The 15,345-nt window shown below is 43.5% G+C and overlaps 1 pseudogene; it reads left to right on the top strand.

Moving 5' to 3' along the window:
* Positions 1-414: 414 nt before the first annotated feature.
* The window catches only part of LOC112075904 (ATP-dependent 6-phosphofructokinase, liver type-like), a 41,545-nt pseudogene continuing 26,614 nt past the window's right edge, over positions 415-15,345 (top strand).

The following is a 15,345-nucleotide window of genomic DNA, read 5'->3' as shown; positions in this document are numbered from 1 at the left end:
TTTAGATGGATAGAATGGTAGGGTATTTAAATAGGTGAGTAGGTGGTGAGGTTATAGTGAGTGTAGATAGGGTAGATGGTAGAGGTGGTTTTTAAATAAGTGGAGTAGAGTGGTGGGTTGTAATATAGTGAGTGTAGGGTTAGATGGTTTAGATGTAGAGGTATTTTTGATTATCTCATTTTATTATTTCAAGCATAGTGTAAAGGAGTTATACTCCAGTCTAGTAAGTGGCGGTAATGCAACATGTATTGGATGCCAACCACCGTTAAACCTCATCGAAGAAGAAGAAGGAAAAGGAGGAGGAGGCTATCATGAAAACGACCACACCTTCCCATATTGGGCAATCTTGTTGGGGCGGAGTCATTTCAAGAGGCGGTCAACCAACACAAGGAAAGTCACCCACAGCACTGGCTGCATGAACTCGTAACTTGTATTTTAACGAGAATAATAATTATTTGACATCATTTCTCCAGTCGAGGTTGATCCGTATTCCACCGCTGCCATGTCGGATTTAGAGAGACTGAAGATGACGGGCGCTGGGAAAGCTATCGCCTTGTTGACAAGTGGTGGAGATGCACAAGGTACCGGATGATTAGGGAAACGGACAAACATCTGTCTAGCTATTTATGAACTAGGGCTACGTTGTGTTAGTTGCGTAATCCCTACAGGTCGTCGGTCATATGTTAACTGCTAGTTATTTCACTTTGTTCATGATTTTAAACTACTTTTATTTTACGCAAGTTGTTGCCATGGGGTTTTGACAGCTAAAAGGAAAGAACGAGGGCTTTACAATATTATCCAATAAATGTGTTTTCGTGCATTTTGGCAGAAATATGACTCGTTGAACTTATAATGTTGTAAAAGTCGTAATATCCTGGTTTTGTGTCCTCATCCGTCGATGGTTTTAATAGAATCAGTTTGCAAAATGTTTGTGGAAGCGCTACTAAAACTGAAGGTGCGCTTGATTGAGATCACTCTGTACGCCGGATTGGCGGATTTCTTATTTAGAACCAATATAATGCTGTGAAAAGTGTAAACTCGCACCGGGCGAGTTAGACAAGCGCACCCCTATTAGCGCATCTACGTCAGTGGGGGTGTATTGCGCCATACGTGCAGGATATCAGGTAGAAGAGAGGAGGAGCCATTTATTGCAACCCTTTGCATGTTTCATCAGGGATCGTGAAGGTTACAGACTCAGCCTACTACACAACTAGACAGTGGAGGACCATCCTACTCAGTGAATGTCATACAATTCAAATCAAAGTTTATTAGTCACATAAGCCGAATACAACAGACCTTGCAGTGAAATGCTTACTAACAGGCTCTAACCAACAATGTAATTTCAGTTAAAAAAGGCATTAAGTGAACAATAGATAAGTAAAGAAATAAAAATAAACATTAAAAAAGAGATTGAAAAATGACAGTAGGGAGGCTATATATACATATATACAGTAGGGAGGCTAAATACAGTAGGGAGGCTATATACAGACACCAGTTAGTCAGGCTTATTGAGGTAGTATGTACATGTAGGTATGGTTAAAGTGACTATGCATATATGATAAACAGAGAGTAGCAGTAGCGTATAAAGAGGGTTTGGTGGGTGGCGGGACACAATGCAGATAGCCCGGTTAGCCATTTGATTACCTGTTCATGAGTCTTATGGCTTGAGGGTAAAAGCTGTTGAGAAGCCTTTTTGTCCTAGACTTGGCGCAACGGTACCGCTTGCCATGCGGTAGTAGAGAGAACTGTCTATGACTAGGGTGGCTGGAGTCTTTGACAATTTTTAGGGCCTTCCTCTGACACCGCCTGGTGTAGAGGTCCTGGAAGCTTGGCCCCAGTGGTGTACTGGGCCGTACGCACTACCCTCTGTAGTACCTTGCGGTCGGAGGCCGAGCAGTTCCCGTACCAGGCAGTGATGCAACCAGTCAGGATGCTCTCGATGTTGCAGCTGTAGAACCTTTTGAGGATCTGAGGACCCATGCCAAATCTTTTTAGTTTCCTGAGGGGGAATAGGCTTTGTTGTGCCCTCATCACAATTGTCTTGGAGTGTTTGGAACATTCTAGTTTGTTGTTGATGTGACTCCAAGGAACTTGAAGCTCTCAACCTGCTCCACTACAGCCTCGTTGATGAGAATGGGGACGTGCTCGGTCCTCCTTTTCCTGTAGTCCACAATCATCTCCTTAGTCTTGGTTACGTTGAGGGATAGGCTGTTATTCTGGCACCACCCGGCCAGGTCTCTGACCTCCTCCCTATAGGCTGTCTCAACGTTGTCGGTGATCAGGCATACCACTGTTGTGTCATCGGAAAACTTAATGATGGTGTTGGAGTCGTGCCTGGCCACGCATTCGTAGGTGAACAGGGAGTACAGGAGGGGACTGAGCACGCACCCCTGAGAGGCCCCTGTGTTGAGGATCAGTGTGGTGGATGTGTTGTTACCTACCCTCACCACCTGGGGGCGGCCCGTCAGGAAGTCCAGGATCCAGTTGCAGAGGGAGGTGTTTAGTCCCAGGGTCCTTAGCTTATTGATGAGCTTTGAGGGCTCTATGGTGTTGAACGCTGAGCTGTAGTCAATGAATAGCATTCTCACATAGGTGTTCCTTTTGTCCAGGTGGGAAAGGGCAGTGTGGAGAGCAATAGAGATGGCGTCATCTGTGGATCTGTTGGGGCGGTATGCAAATTAGAGTGGGTCTAGGGTTTCTGGGATGATGGTGTTGATTACTAGCCTTTCAAAGCACTTCATGGCTACGGATGTGAGTGCTACGGGTCTGTAGTCTTTTAGGCAGGTTGCCTTCGTGAATTAGTGTAACCTTAAAGTTAGCCTTTTTAGATAAAACTATACTAAATATGTTAATGTCAACAAATAACTGTTTTGTGGTGAAGGTCTACAGTAGCCTAAACAGCACTCTCTGTAGCTGGAGTACAGCTATTTTCCGTCCTCCTCTGGGTACATTGACTTCAATACAAAACCTAGGAGGCTCATGTTTCTCAACCCCTTCCATAGACTTACACAGTAATTATAACAACTTCCGGAGGACGTCCTCCAACCAGAAGCAGCAGAGAGGGAGAGCTAGCTATATTTTGTTCTATTTTTTCCACATTAGCTAGTCATTGACGTCACCAGACCCGAGCTTTCGGGGTTTTAGGCCCGAATTATTTTGTCTTAGCTCCGAGTATTCTGCCCTGCTGGGATGGTGTAAAACAAACTAGGCTATACTGCATTACACACTGCAATATTCCAAACATGAGCCCCGGACTGCCCTGCCTATTTAATYCTGCCTAAAACCAGCATTTCTGTAAACGGTGGCACTTTAGGAAGCAGTCAACATGGTTTTCCAGAATCATTTTTGATTCATACAAAGACATTATATTTGGGCGCGCGTGGGGCGACTGCTCATTCCCTGAGGGCGAGAGTGCAAAGATGAGAAGGACGGAGTTAAACTTGGTTTGCTTGCTATTACTATAGAACATTTGGCTAGCACATGATGATGTAATTCAGAATTATTAACCTCACAGTAAGCCAGATGTAATTCAGAGTTATTAACCTCACAGTAAGCCAGATGTAATTCAGAGTTATTGACCTCACAGTAAGCAGATTAATGGGTTGGGTGTGGCAGATGTAATTCAGAGTATTGACCTCACAGTAAGCCAGATGTTCAGAGTTATTGACCTCACAGTAAGCAGATGTAATTCAGAGTTATTAACTCACAGTAAGCCAGATGTAATTCAGAGTTATTAAACTCACAGGTAAGGCCAGGATGTAATTCAGAGTTATTAATCACAGTAAGCCAGATGTAATTCAGAGTTATTGGACTCACAGTTAGCCAGATTCACAGTAACTACAGTTAGTAGATCGTAACTCACAGTTAGCCAGATTCCAGTACTTACATTTTCAACATGTGACTCAAAAGCTGCACTGACAGAGTAATGTCATTTAAATAAGATTTGTTCTTTACTGACTTGCGTAGTTAAATAAAGGTTAATACTTTATGTTTTTAAATGGGAGGTATAAGATTTTTTTATGAGCATGGGCTCTCTTACTAGCCCGACGCTCTGACCACTAGGCTATATGCCACCCCAATATTAAACATATATGATCAAAAGATCTATAGTATGACAGATGTATTTTTTATTGCAGTTTGTTATCTGACCTCTGATATCAGGAATGAATGCAGCTGTCCGGCTGTGACCCGGTGGGGATATTTCGTTGCGCGCAAGATGTATCTCGTATATGAGGTACTATTATCCATACGTCTCTATTTTACCACACCAGTTTTAACATTAGTTCATTACCTGTGTCTTGAGTGAGTTAGCCCGTGTCTTGAGTGAGTTAGCCTGTGTCTTACAGTGAGTTGCTGTGGTCTTACAGTGAGTTAGCTTACGTGGTTAGCCTGTGTTTACAGTGAGTTAGCTGTGTCTTACAGTGAGTTAGCCTGTGTCTTACAGTGAGTTAGCCTTGTGTCTTGCAGTGACGTAGCCTGTGTTTGGGCAGGGTGTACAGTGTGTCTTCCAGTGAGTTAGCCCGTTCTTACAGTGAGTTTGCCGGTTACAGTGATTTGCCAGTGTATTTACAGTGAGTCCCGTGTCTTAGTGAGTTAGCCGTGTCTTAACAGTGGGAGTTAGCCCGTGTCTTACCAGTGAGTTAAGCCCGTGTCTTACAGTGAGTTAGCCCTGTCTTCAGTGAGTTAGCCCGTGTTTGCAGTGAGTTAGCGTGTTGCCCGGGTGAGTTAGCCCGTGTCTTGCAGTGAGTTAGCCCGTGTCTTGAAGTGAGTTAGCCTGTGTCTTGAAGTCAGTTAGCCTGTGTCTTACATGTCCGAGGCTTTCTTTGTTTCCTTCAACTGACATTGTCAGTAATATGACAATAGGATGTTCTGCTCCATCATGACCAGTATTGATCTGATTGAACAATGTGATTGCTGTTTTTCTCTCAGGGCTACCAGGGTCTGGTGGATGGAGGGGACAACATCAAGCTGGCCCACTGGCAGAGTGTCACCAACATCATACAGCAGGTAACAGTGACCTATAGTAGCTAATGCACTCTGAAAGAGAAGTCTAAACTCTACTGGTGTCAGGAGTCATGATCAGAGCCATTTACATGGGATGGTCAAAAGACCAAAAGACCAATGCTCTGGCATTTCTACCACACTGGACCATTTTCTTCCTCGAGGCCCATTATTATCCAGATCATTAGAATTGTGGTAAAATAAACAATACCCCATAGGAAAAAAAAAGAATTCCCGCCCAACTGGCATTTGTCCGAAATACCAGATTTTCTTAATTTTTGAAAATGTAACCTTTATTTAACCAGGCAAAACCCATTGGGGCGGTAGGTAGCCTAGTGGTTAGAGCATTGGATTTGTAACCGAAAGGTTGGAAGATCGAATCCCTGAGCTGACAAGGTACAAATCTGTCGTTCTGCCCCTGAACAAGGCAGTTAACCCACTGTTCCTAGGCTGTCATTGTAAATAAGAATTTGTTCTTAACTGACTTGCCTAGTTAAAAAAAAAATAAAAAAAAATGGAGGTTAAAAACCTATTTTTCGAGGGCAACCTGGCAAGAAGGCAATATGGGGAAATAGCAGCGTGTCCAGTACACCCTTGGCTTGAGCTTTTATGGTGAGGAAGGGAGAAATATGTTTGAATTGATCACCTACTGTGTCAGCGGGTCAACATGTGTCTCGTTCTCTGATCTTCATAACATGTCTTTTCAACATCTGGGTTGATTTAACTATTTCTCTCCATATACAGTGAGATCCAGAAGTATTGGGACAGTAACCACGTGTCTAGTTTTCTTGCGAGTAAAGTTGTATCGTATAAATACAAAAATCACGAAAGCTGTGATAATTTGTTCATTRGACATGGTGGGATCTTTTTGAGTCAGTAAAATTAAGTATGCGAAAAATGACAGTGGAAAAGCCTTTATGTGCAAATATTGATATAATAATCATCATATCGAAGGTAACTTGGAGTCAGGCGATGATATGTTGTGTGGTTCTCCCACTACGAATCGGGAAACCATGCAGTTTATTAGGCTACAGATGAAATATCTGATGAACTTCACAGGGTGGTGATGGTGCTCAGTGATGGGCTTGATGAACTTCACAGGGTGGTGATAGTGCTCAGTGATGAGCTTGAATGAACTTCTTCGTCCGGGGTGGTAGTGCTCAGTGATGGCTTTGATAACTTCACAGGGGGTGATAGTGCTCAGTGCGATGCAGCTGATAACTTCACAGGGTGGCGTGAATGAGTGCCGTCATGTGCTGGGCGTGATGAACTTCACAGTTTCCCCGGTGACCTAGTGCACATCAAAGTGATGAATTTGATGAACTTCACAGGGTGGTGATGTGCTCCAGTGATCGGGGTACTAACTTCACAGGGTGGTGATAGTGGGCTCATGATGGGCTTGATGACTTCACAGGTGGTGGATAGTGCTCAGTGATGGGTTGATGAACTTCACAGGGTGGTGATAGTGCTCAGTGTGGCTTGATGAACTTCACAGGGTGGTGATAGTGCTCAGTGATGGGCTTGATGACTTCACAGGTGGTGATAGTGCTCAGTGATGGGCTTGATGAACTTCACAGGGTGGTGATAGTGCTCAGTGATGGGCTTTGATGAACTTCACAGGGTGGTGATAGTGCTCAGTGATGGGCTTGATGAACTCACGGGTGTGATAGTGCTCAGTGATGGCTTGATGAACTTACAGGGGGGTGATAGTGCTCAGTGATGGGCTTTGATGAACTTCACAGGGTGGTGATAGTGCTTCCAGTGATGAAGGCTTTGGATGAACTTCACAGGGTGGTGATAGTGGCTCAGTGATGGGCTTGATGAACTTCAACGGGGGGTATAGTGCTCCGTGATGGGCTTGATGACTTCACAGGGGGGTGATAGTGCTCAGTGATGGGCTTGATGACTTCACAGGGGGTGATATGTGCTCAGTGATGGGCTTGATTGTCATCCAGGGTGGTGATAGTGCTCAGTGATGGGCTGATGAAACTTCACAGGGTGGTGATAGTGCTCAGTGATGGGCTTGATGAACTTCACAGGGGGTGATAGTGCTCAGTGGATGGGCTTGATGAACTTCACAGGGGGGTCGATAGTGCAGTGAGGGTTGGATTAATTCAGTGTAATAGCGTCATGATGGGCTTGATGAACTTCAAAGGTGGGATAGTGCTCAGTGATGGGCTTGATATGAACTTCACAGGTGGTGATAGTGGCTCAAGTGATGGCTTGATGAAACTTCACAGGAGGGAGTGATACGTCGCTCATGATGGCTTGAATCCATTGAACTCACAGGGTGGTGATAGTTGGCCAGTGATGAGCTTGAGATGACCTTCAACAGGTGGTGATAGCTGTCCCCAGTGATGGGCCGATGAACTTCACGGGCGGGTGATAGTTGCTCCAGTTGATGGGCTTGATGAACTTCAACAGGGGGGTGATAGTTGCTCAGTGATGGGCCTTGAATTGAACTTCAGCATGGGGGGGTGGATAGTGCTCATGAGGCTTGAGAATTTCACAGGGTGGTGATAGTGCTCAGTGATGGGCTTTATGAACTTTCACAGGGTTGGTGATAGTGCTCAGTGATGGGCTTGATGAACTTCACAGGGAGGTGATAGTGGCTCAGTGATGGGCTTGATGACTTTCACAAGGGGGGTGATAGTGCTCAGTGATGGGCTTGATGAATTTCACAGTGGGGGTGGTGATAGTGCTCAGTGATGGGCTTTGATGAACTTCACAGGGTGGTGATAGTGCTCAGTGATGGGTTGTGCTCCTTTCCAATACATTTCAAGGGTTCTTATTCTGGTGACCTGAATGAAATATACACTGGGTACCAGTACTGAGTCGATGTGCAGGGGTACCAGGTAGTTGAGGTAGATATGTACACATACACTGAGTGTACAAAATATTAGGAACACCTTCCTAATATTGAGTTGCAACCCCTTTTGCCCTCAGAACAGCCTCAATTTGTCGGGGCATGGACTCTACAAGGTGTCGAAAGCGTTCCACAGGGATGCTGGCTCATGTTGACTCCAATGCTTCCCACAGTTGTGTCAAGTTGGCTGGATGTCCTTTGGGTGGTGGACCATTCTTGATACACACAGGAAACTGTCCAGCAGCGTTGCAGTTCCTGACACACTCAAACCGATGCGCCTGGCACGTACTACCATACCCCGTTCAAAGGCACTTAAATATTTTGTCTTGCCCATTCACCCTCTGAATGGCACCCATACACAATCCATGTCTCAAGGCTTAAAAATCCTTCTTTAACTTGTCTCCTCTCCTTCATCTATGCTGATTGAAGTGGATTTAACAAGTAACATCAATAAGGGATCATAGCTTTCACCTGGATTTACCTGGTAAGTCTGTCATGACAGAGCAGGTGTTCCTAATGTTTTGTACACTCAGTGTAGGTAGGGATAAAGTGACTAGACAACAGGATTAATAATAAACAGTAGCAGCAGCATATGTGATGAGTCAAAGAGATAGTCAATGCAGATAGGCCAGGTAGCTATTGGTTAAATCACATTTATTTGTCACATGCGCTGAATACGACAGGTATTTGGTATTTTACTAGGATCCCCATTAGCTGTTGTAAAAGCAGCAGCTACTCTTCCTGGGGTTCCACACAAAACATGAAACATAATACAGAATGACATAATACAGAACATCAATAGACAAGAACAGCTCAAGGACAGAACTACATTCATTTATAAAGACACACGTAGCCTCCATATCAATATATACACACAAACTATCTAGGTCCAACAGGGGAGAGGTGTTATCTGTTTTTGAAACCAGGTTTGCTGTTTATTTTAGCAATATGAGATGGAAGGAAGTTGCATGCAATGAGGACTCTCTATGTAATACTGTACACTTTCTTGAATTTGTTCTGGATGTGGGGGGAGGGTAAAATTAAGTGATGCAGTCAGCCTCAACTCTTAGCCAAGAGAGACTGGCATGCATAGTATTTATATCAGCCCTCTGATTACAATGAAGAGCAAGACATGCCGCTCTGTTATGGGCCAGCTGCAGCTTAACTAGGTCTTCCTCTGCAGCACTGGACCACACGACTGGACAATAATCAAGATTAGACTAAACTAAAGGCTGCAGGACTTGCTTTGTGTCAAAAAAGCAGAGCATCTCTTTATTACAGATAGACCTCTCCCCATCTTTATAACTATTGAATCTATATGTTTGACCATGACAATTTACAATCTAAGGTAACACCAAGTAATTTGGTCAACTTGTTCAACAGCCACACCATTCATTACCAGATTCAGCTGAGGTCTAGAACTTAGGGAATGATTTGTACCAAATACAATACTCTTAGTTTTAGAGATGTTCAGGACCAGTTTATTACTGGCCACCCATTCCATAACAGACTGCAACTATTTGTTAACGGTTTCAGTGGCTTCATTAGCTGTGGTTGCTGATGCGTATATGGTTGAATCATCAGCATACATGGACACAGGCTTTGTTTAATGCCAGTGGCAGGTCATTGGTAAAAATAGAAAAGAGTAGAGGGCCTAGAGAGCTGCCCGGCGGTACACCACACCCTACATGTTACACATTAGAGAAGCTTCCATTAAAGAAAACCCTTTGAGTTCTATCTGATAGATGGCTCTGAATCCACAATATGGCAGAGGTTGAAAAGCCATAGCACTTTTTTCAACAACAGGTTATGGTCAATAATGGTCAACATCTATCTTTTTTGACATGCTCACTGTTCGTTGTTGGCCTTTCCTATCTAAGTTTGCCCACTTTGCCAATGAAGTAACTATTAAAATAATTAGCAACATCAAATGGTTTTGTGATGAATAAGCCATCTGATTCGATGAAAGATGGAGTTGAATTTGTCTTTTGGCCCATAATTTCATTTAAATTACTCCAAGGTGTTATATCATTGATCTTGGTTAATCATTGATCAGTTATTTATTTTTTGTTGTTGAGTTTAGTCACATCATTTCTCAATATACAGAAAGTCAGATGTGCAGCCAGACTTATTAGCCACTAATTTTGCCCCGTCTCTTTCAACCATACAGTTTTTTAACAGTTCTAACAGTCAGTTTCTTTATAGGTGCATGTTTATCAATAATTGGAAGAAGCAATTTCATAAATTCATCTGGATGCTCCTTATTAATCACATCAGACCAACAAATATGTTTTACATCATCCACATAAGATTCACAGCATTATATTTTGTATGATCTCTTATACTATTTTAGTCCCAGGTTTTGGATCTTTGGCCTTCCTGGTTATAGCCACTATATTGGGATCACTGCATCCAATGGGTACGGATACAGCTTTAGAACCAAGTTCTACAGTATTATACAGGGGGTACCGGTACCGAGTCAACAGGTTAGTCGAGGTAATTTGTACATGTAGGTAGGGGTGAAGTGATAGATAATAAACAGCGAGTAGCAGCAGTTTACAAAACAAATGGGGGGGGGGGGGGTGTCCAATCTACATAGTCCGGTGGCCATTTCCTTAATTGTTCAGCAGTCTTATAGCTTGGGGGTAGAAGCTGTTAAGGATTCTTTTGGTCCTAGACTTGGCACTCCGGTACTGCTTGCCGTGCGGTAGCAGAGAGAACAGTCTGACTTGGGCGCTTGGAGTCTTTGACACATTTTTGGGCCTTCCTCTGACTCCGCCTATTATATAGGTCCTGGATGGCGGGAAGCTTGGCCCCAGTGATGTACTGGGCCGTTCGCACTACCCTCTGTAGCGCCTTACAGTCAGATGCCGAGCAGTTGCCATAACAGGTGGGATGCAACCGGTCAGGATGCTCTCTATGGTGGAGATGTAGAACCTTTTGAGGATCTGGGGGACCCATGTCAAATCTTTTGACGTGCCCTCTTCATAACTGTCTTGGTGTGTTTGGACCCTGATAGTTTGTTGGTGATGTGGACACCAAGGAACTTAACTCTCGACCGCTGAACTTCAGCCCCGTCAATGTTAATGGGGGCCTGTTCGGCCCTCCTTTTCCTATAGTCCATGATCAGCTCCTTTATCTTGCTCATATTGAGCGAGAGGTTGTTGTCCTGGTGTAACAGTATAGCTTCCGTCCCTCTCCTCGCCCCTACCTGGGCTCGAACCAGGGACCCTCTGCAAACTTCAACAACTGACAGAGCAAGGGGAACAACTACTTCAGGTCTCAGAGCGAGTGAGGTCKCTGATTGAAACACTATTAGCGCGCAGCACCGCTAACTAGCTAGCAATTTCACATCGATTACACTGGCACCACACTGCCAGGTGTCTGACCTCCTCCCTATAGGCAGTCTCATCGTTGTCGGTGATCAGGCCTACCACCGTTGTGTCGTCAGCAAACTTAATGATGGTGTTGTAGTCGTGCTTGTCCACACAGTCATGGGTGAACAGGGAGTACAGGAGGGGACTGAGCACGCACCCCTGAGGGGCCCCTGTGTTGAGGATCAGCATGGCGGATGTGTTGTTACCTACTCTTACCACCTGGGGGCGGCCGGTCAGGAAGTCCAGGATCCAGTTGCAGAGGGAGGTGTTTAGTCCCGGAATCCTTAGCTTAGTAATGATCTTTGTGGGTAATATGGTGTTGAACACTGAGCTGTAGTCAATGAACAGAATTCTCACATAGCTGTTCCCTTTGTCCAGGTGGGAAAGGGCAGTGTGGAGTGATTGAGATTACGTCATCTGTGGATCTGTTACGGCGGTAATCATTTAGGCAGGTTGCCTTCGCTTTCTTGGGCACAGGGACTATGGTGTGTTTGAAACATGTACAGTTGAAGTCGGTAGTTTACATACACCTTAGCCAAATACATTTAAACTCAGTTTTTCACAATTCCTGATATTTAATCCTAGAAAATATTCCCTTAGGTCAGTTAGGATCACCACTTTATTTTAAGAATGTGAAATGTCAATAATAGTAGACAGTGATTTATTTCAGCTTTATTTGTTTCATCACATTCCCAGTGGATCAGAAGTTTACATAAACTCAATTAGTATTTGGTAGCATTGTCTTTAAATTGTTTAACTTGGGGCAAACGTTTCGGGTAGCCTTCCACAAGCTTCCCACAATAAGTTGGGTGAATTTTGGCCCATTCCTCCTGACAGAGCTTGTGTAACTGAGTCAGGTTTGTAGGCCTCCTTGCTCGCACACGCTTTTTCAGTTCTGCCCACAAATGTTCTATAGGATTGAGGTCTGGGCTTTGTGATGGCCACTCCAATACCTTGACTTTGGTCCTTAAGCCATTTTGCCACAACTTTGGAAATATGCTTGGGGTTATTGTCCATTTGGAAGACCCATTTGCGACCAAGCTTTAACTTCCTGACTAATGTCTTGAGATGTTGCTTCAATATATCCACATCATTTTCCTTCCTCATGATGCCATCTATTTTGTGAAGTGCACCAGTCCCTCCTGCAGCAAAGCACCCCCACAACATGATGCTGCCACCCCCGTGCTTCACAGTTGGGATGGTGTTCTTTGGCTTGCAAGCCTCCCCCTTTTTCCTCCAAACATAACGATGGTCATTATGGCCAAACAGTTTTATTTTTGTTTCATCAGATCAGAGGACATGTCTCCAAAAAGTACGATCTGTGTCCCTTTGTGKAGTTGCAAACCGTAGTCTGGCTTTTTTATGACAATTTTGGAGCAGTGGCTTCTTCCTTGCTGAGCGGCCTTTCAGGTTATGTCAATATAGGACTCGTTTTACTGTGGATATAGATACTTTTGTACCCGTTTCCTCCAGCATCTTCACAAGGTCCTTTGCTGTTTTTCTAGGATTGATTTGCACTTTTCGCACCAAAGTATGTTCATGTCTAGGAGACAGAACACGTCTCCTTCCTGAGCGGTATGACGGCTGCGTGGTCCCATGGTGTTTATACTTGCGTACTATTCTTTGTACAGATGAACGTGGTACCTTCAGGCGTTTGGAAATTGCTCCCAAGGATGAACCAGACTTTTGCAACAGTTTTATTTATCGGCTTTTCATTTACTTTTTTGTCCGAAAGCCGGCAATTGCCGGCCAACGGAAAAGCTGCAGCCAATTGGCTATGCAGCCAGACTTATTTGCCATTCCTTTTGCCTCATCCCTCTCAACCATACCATTTTAAAGTTTTTATAGTAATTGTCTTAATGTGTGAATGCTTATTAGTAACTGGAATAAGCAATTTCTTAAATGCTTTAATTGCTGGTTATGTCCCATTATACACCACAGACCAGAAAATATTATTTACATATTCAACATATGAATCACTATAAAACTTATTGTATTACCCCTAATACACTATATTAGGCCCAGCCTTTGGAARGTTGGTTTCCCTAGACATGGTTACTATATTATAATCATTACATCCAATGGATATTAATGATGCTTTAGAGCAGATGTCTGCAGCATTAGTAAAGATGTGATCAATACATGTTGATTTAACTGTTTATAARGACCCTGGAAGGTTGACTGATAACCTGAACCAGGTTGCAGGCACTGGTTACAGTTTGAAGCTTTCTCTTGAGTGGGAAGCCTGATGAAAGCCAGTCAATATTTAAATCACCCAGAAAATATACCTCTCTAATGATATCACATACATTTCACACGCATGACCCATATTCACTTGGTGCTCTAAAGCAACTTCCCACAAGGCTTTAGGTGAAGCAGGAGAACCTCTAGACATGTTACTAAAACAGCATTTGACATGAGATCCTCTAAGCTGTACAGGAATATGACTCTGAATATAAACAGCAACACCTCCCCCATTGGCATTCCTGTCTTTTCTGTAGATGTTGTAACCATGTATTGCTATCGTGAAGGGTGTTATCTCAGTGCGTTTCAGAGATAGTCACTATATGAATGTTATCTGTTACTAGCAAGTTATTGATTTCTTGACCCTTGTTTCTTAGGCTACGCTGCCTTCAGACGGTATGCTTGACTTTTTCCACATTTTGTTGTTACAAAGTGGGATTTAAATTGATTTAGATTTACACAAAATATTCTGTCAAAGTGGAAGAAAAATCCTAACATTTGTTAAGAATTAATGAAAAATAAAACCTGTGTGTGTACTGTATCTTGATTAGATAAGTATTCAACTCTCTGAGTCAATACAGGTTAGKATCACCTTTGGCCACGATTTACAGCTGTGAGTCTTTCTGGGTAGAGCTTTCCACGCCAGGATTGTACAACATTTGCCCCTTATTCTTTTCAAAATTTTTCCAAGCTCTGTCTAATTGGTTGTTGGTCATTGCTAGACATGTTGAGGCCATTTTCAAGCAGATTTAAGTCTGAACTGTAACTRTGCCACTCAGGAACATTCACTCTTCTTTGTATGCATCTCCAGTGGAGATTTGGCCTTGTGTTTTAGGTTATTGTCCTGTTGAAAGGTGAATTCATCTCCAGTGGAGATTTGGCCTCGTGTTTTAGGTTATTGTCCTGCTGAAAGGTGAACTCATCTCCCAGTGTCTGGTGGAAAGCAGACTGAACCAGGTTTTCCTCTAGGATTTTGCATGTGCTTAGCTCTATTCAGTTTCTTTTTTATCCTGAAAAACTCCTCACTCCTTAACAATTACAAGCATACCCATAACATGATGCATCCACCACTATGCTTGAAAATATGGAGAGTACTCAATAATGTGTTGTATTGGATTTGCCCCAAAAATAACACTTTGTATTCAGGGCAAAAAATGAATTGCTTAGCCATGTTTAGGAATATTTTTGTTCTGTACACACTTCCTTTTCACTCTCAGTCAGATTATCAGTCAGATTAGTATTGTGGGACCCTACACCCCAACCCGAGCACTCCGTTCTGCACTCCATTCTGCCACCTCAGGTCTCCCACCCCTATGAGAGGGCAGCTCCTGCTCAGCCCAGTCCAAGATCTTATTTTTCCTGGGATCCCAATGTTGAACTAGCTTTTCCTGAAGCTAGGACAGCAATGCCTCGCAAAGAAGGGCACCTATTGGTAAAAAATGAGGCCAATGGTGACTTTAAAACAGTTCCAGGGTTTAATGGCTGCGATAGAAAACTGAGGATGGATCAACAACATTGTAGTTACTCCATTTACATGTCGMTCATTTCGCAGACYTTCTTATCCAGAGAGACTTACGGTCTGCTGTCCTAGCTTCAGGGGAAAGATGGGCAGGGACTCTCATTGGAAAAAGCTCCCTGGTCTTGTTTGAATTTCACGTTTCTATCATGTTTAACATTATTATTGCACACAATAATAATGTGACTTGTTAAGCACATTTTTCCTGTGCTCGTGCTCCAGGATAGCACAGCTGTTTTTCCCAAGGAACCGAGATGTTTCTCACCATAGAGCTGCCGATGCTGACAGCTGGTGAAATACCTGGGGAGGTCTGCATGTTGTTTTATGTCTCAAGTGGAGAC

This window comes from Salvelinus sp. IW2-2015, unplaced genomic scaffold, assembly GCF_002910315.2.
Source record: "Salvelinus sp. IW2-2015 unplaced genomic scaffold, ASM291031v2 Un_scaffold3458, whole genome shotgun sequence".
Taxonomy (NCBI): domain Eukaryota; kingdom Metazoa; phylum Chordata; class Actinopteri; order Salmoniformes; family Salmonidae; genus Salvelinus; species Salvelinus sp. IW2-2015.
The sequence above is the reverse complement of the archived record's forward strand: the minus strand, read 5'-3'. Positions and strand labels throughout refer to the sequence as shown.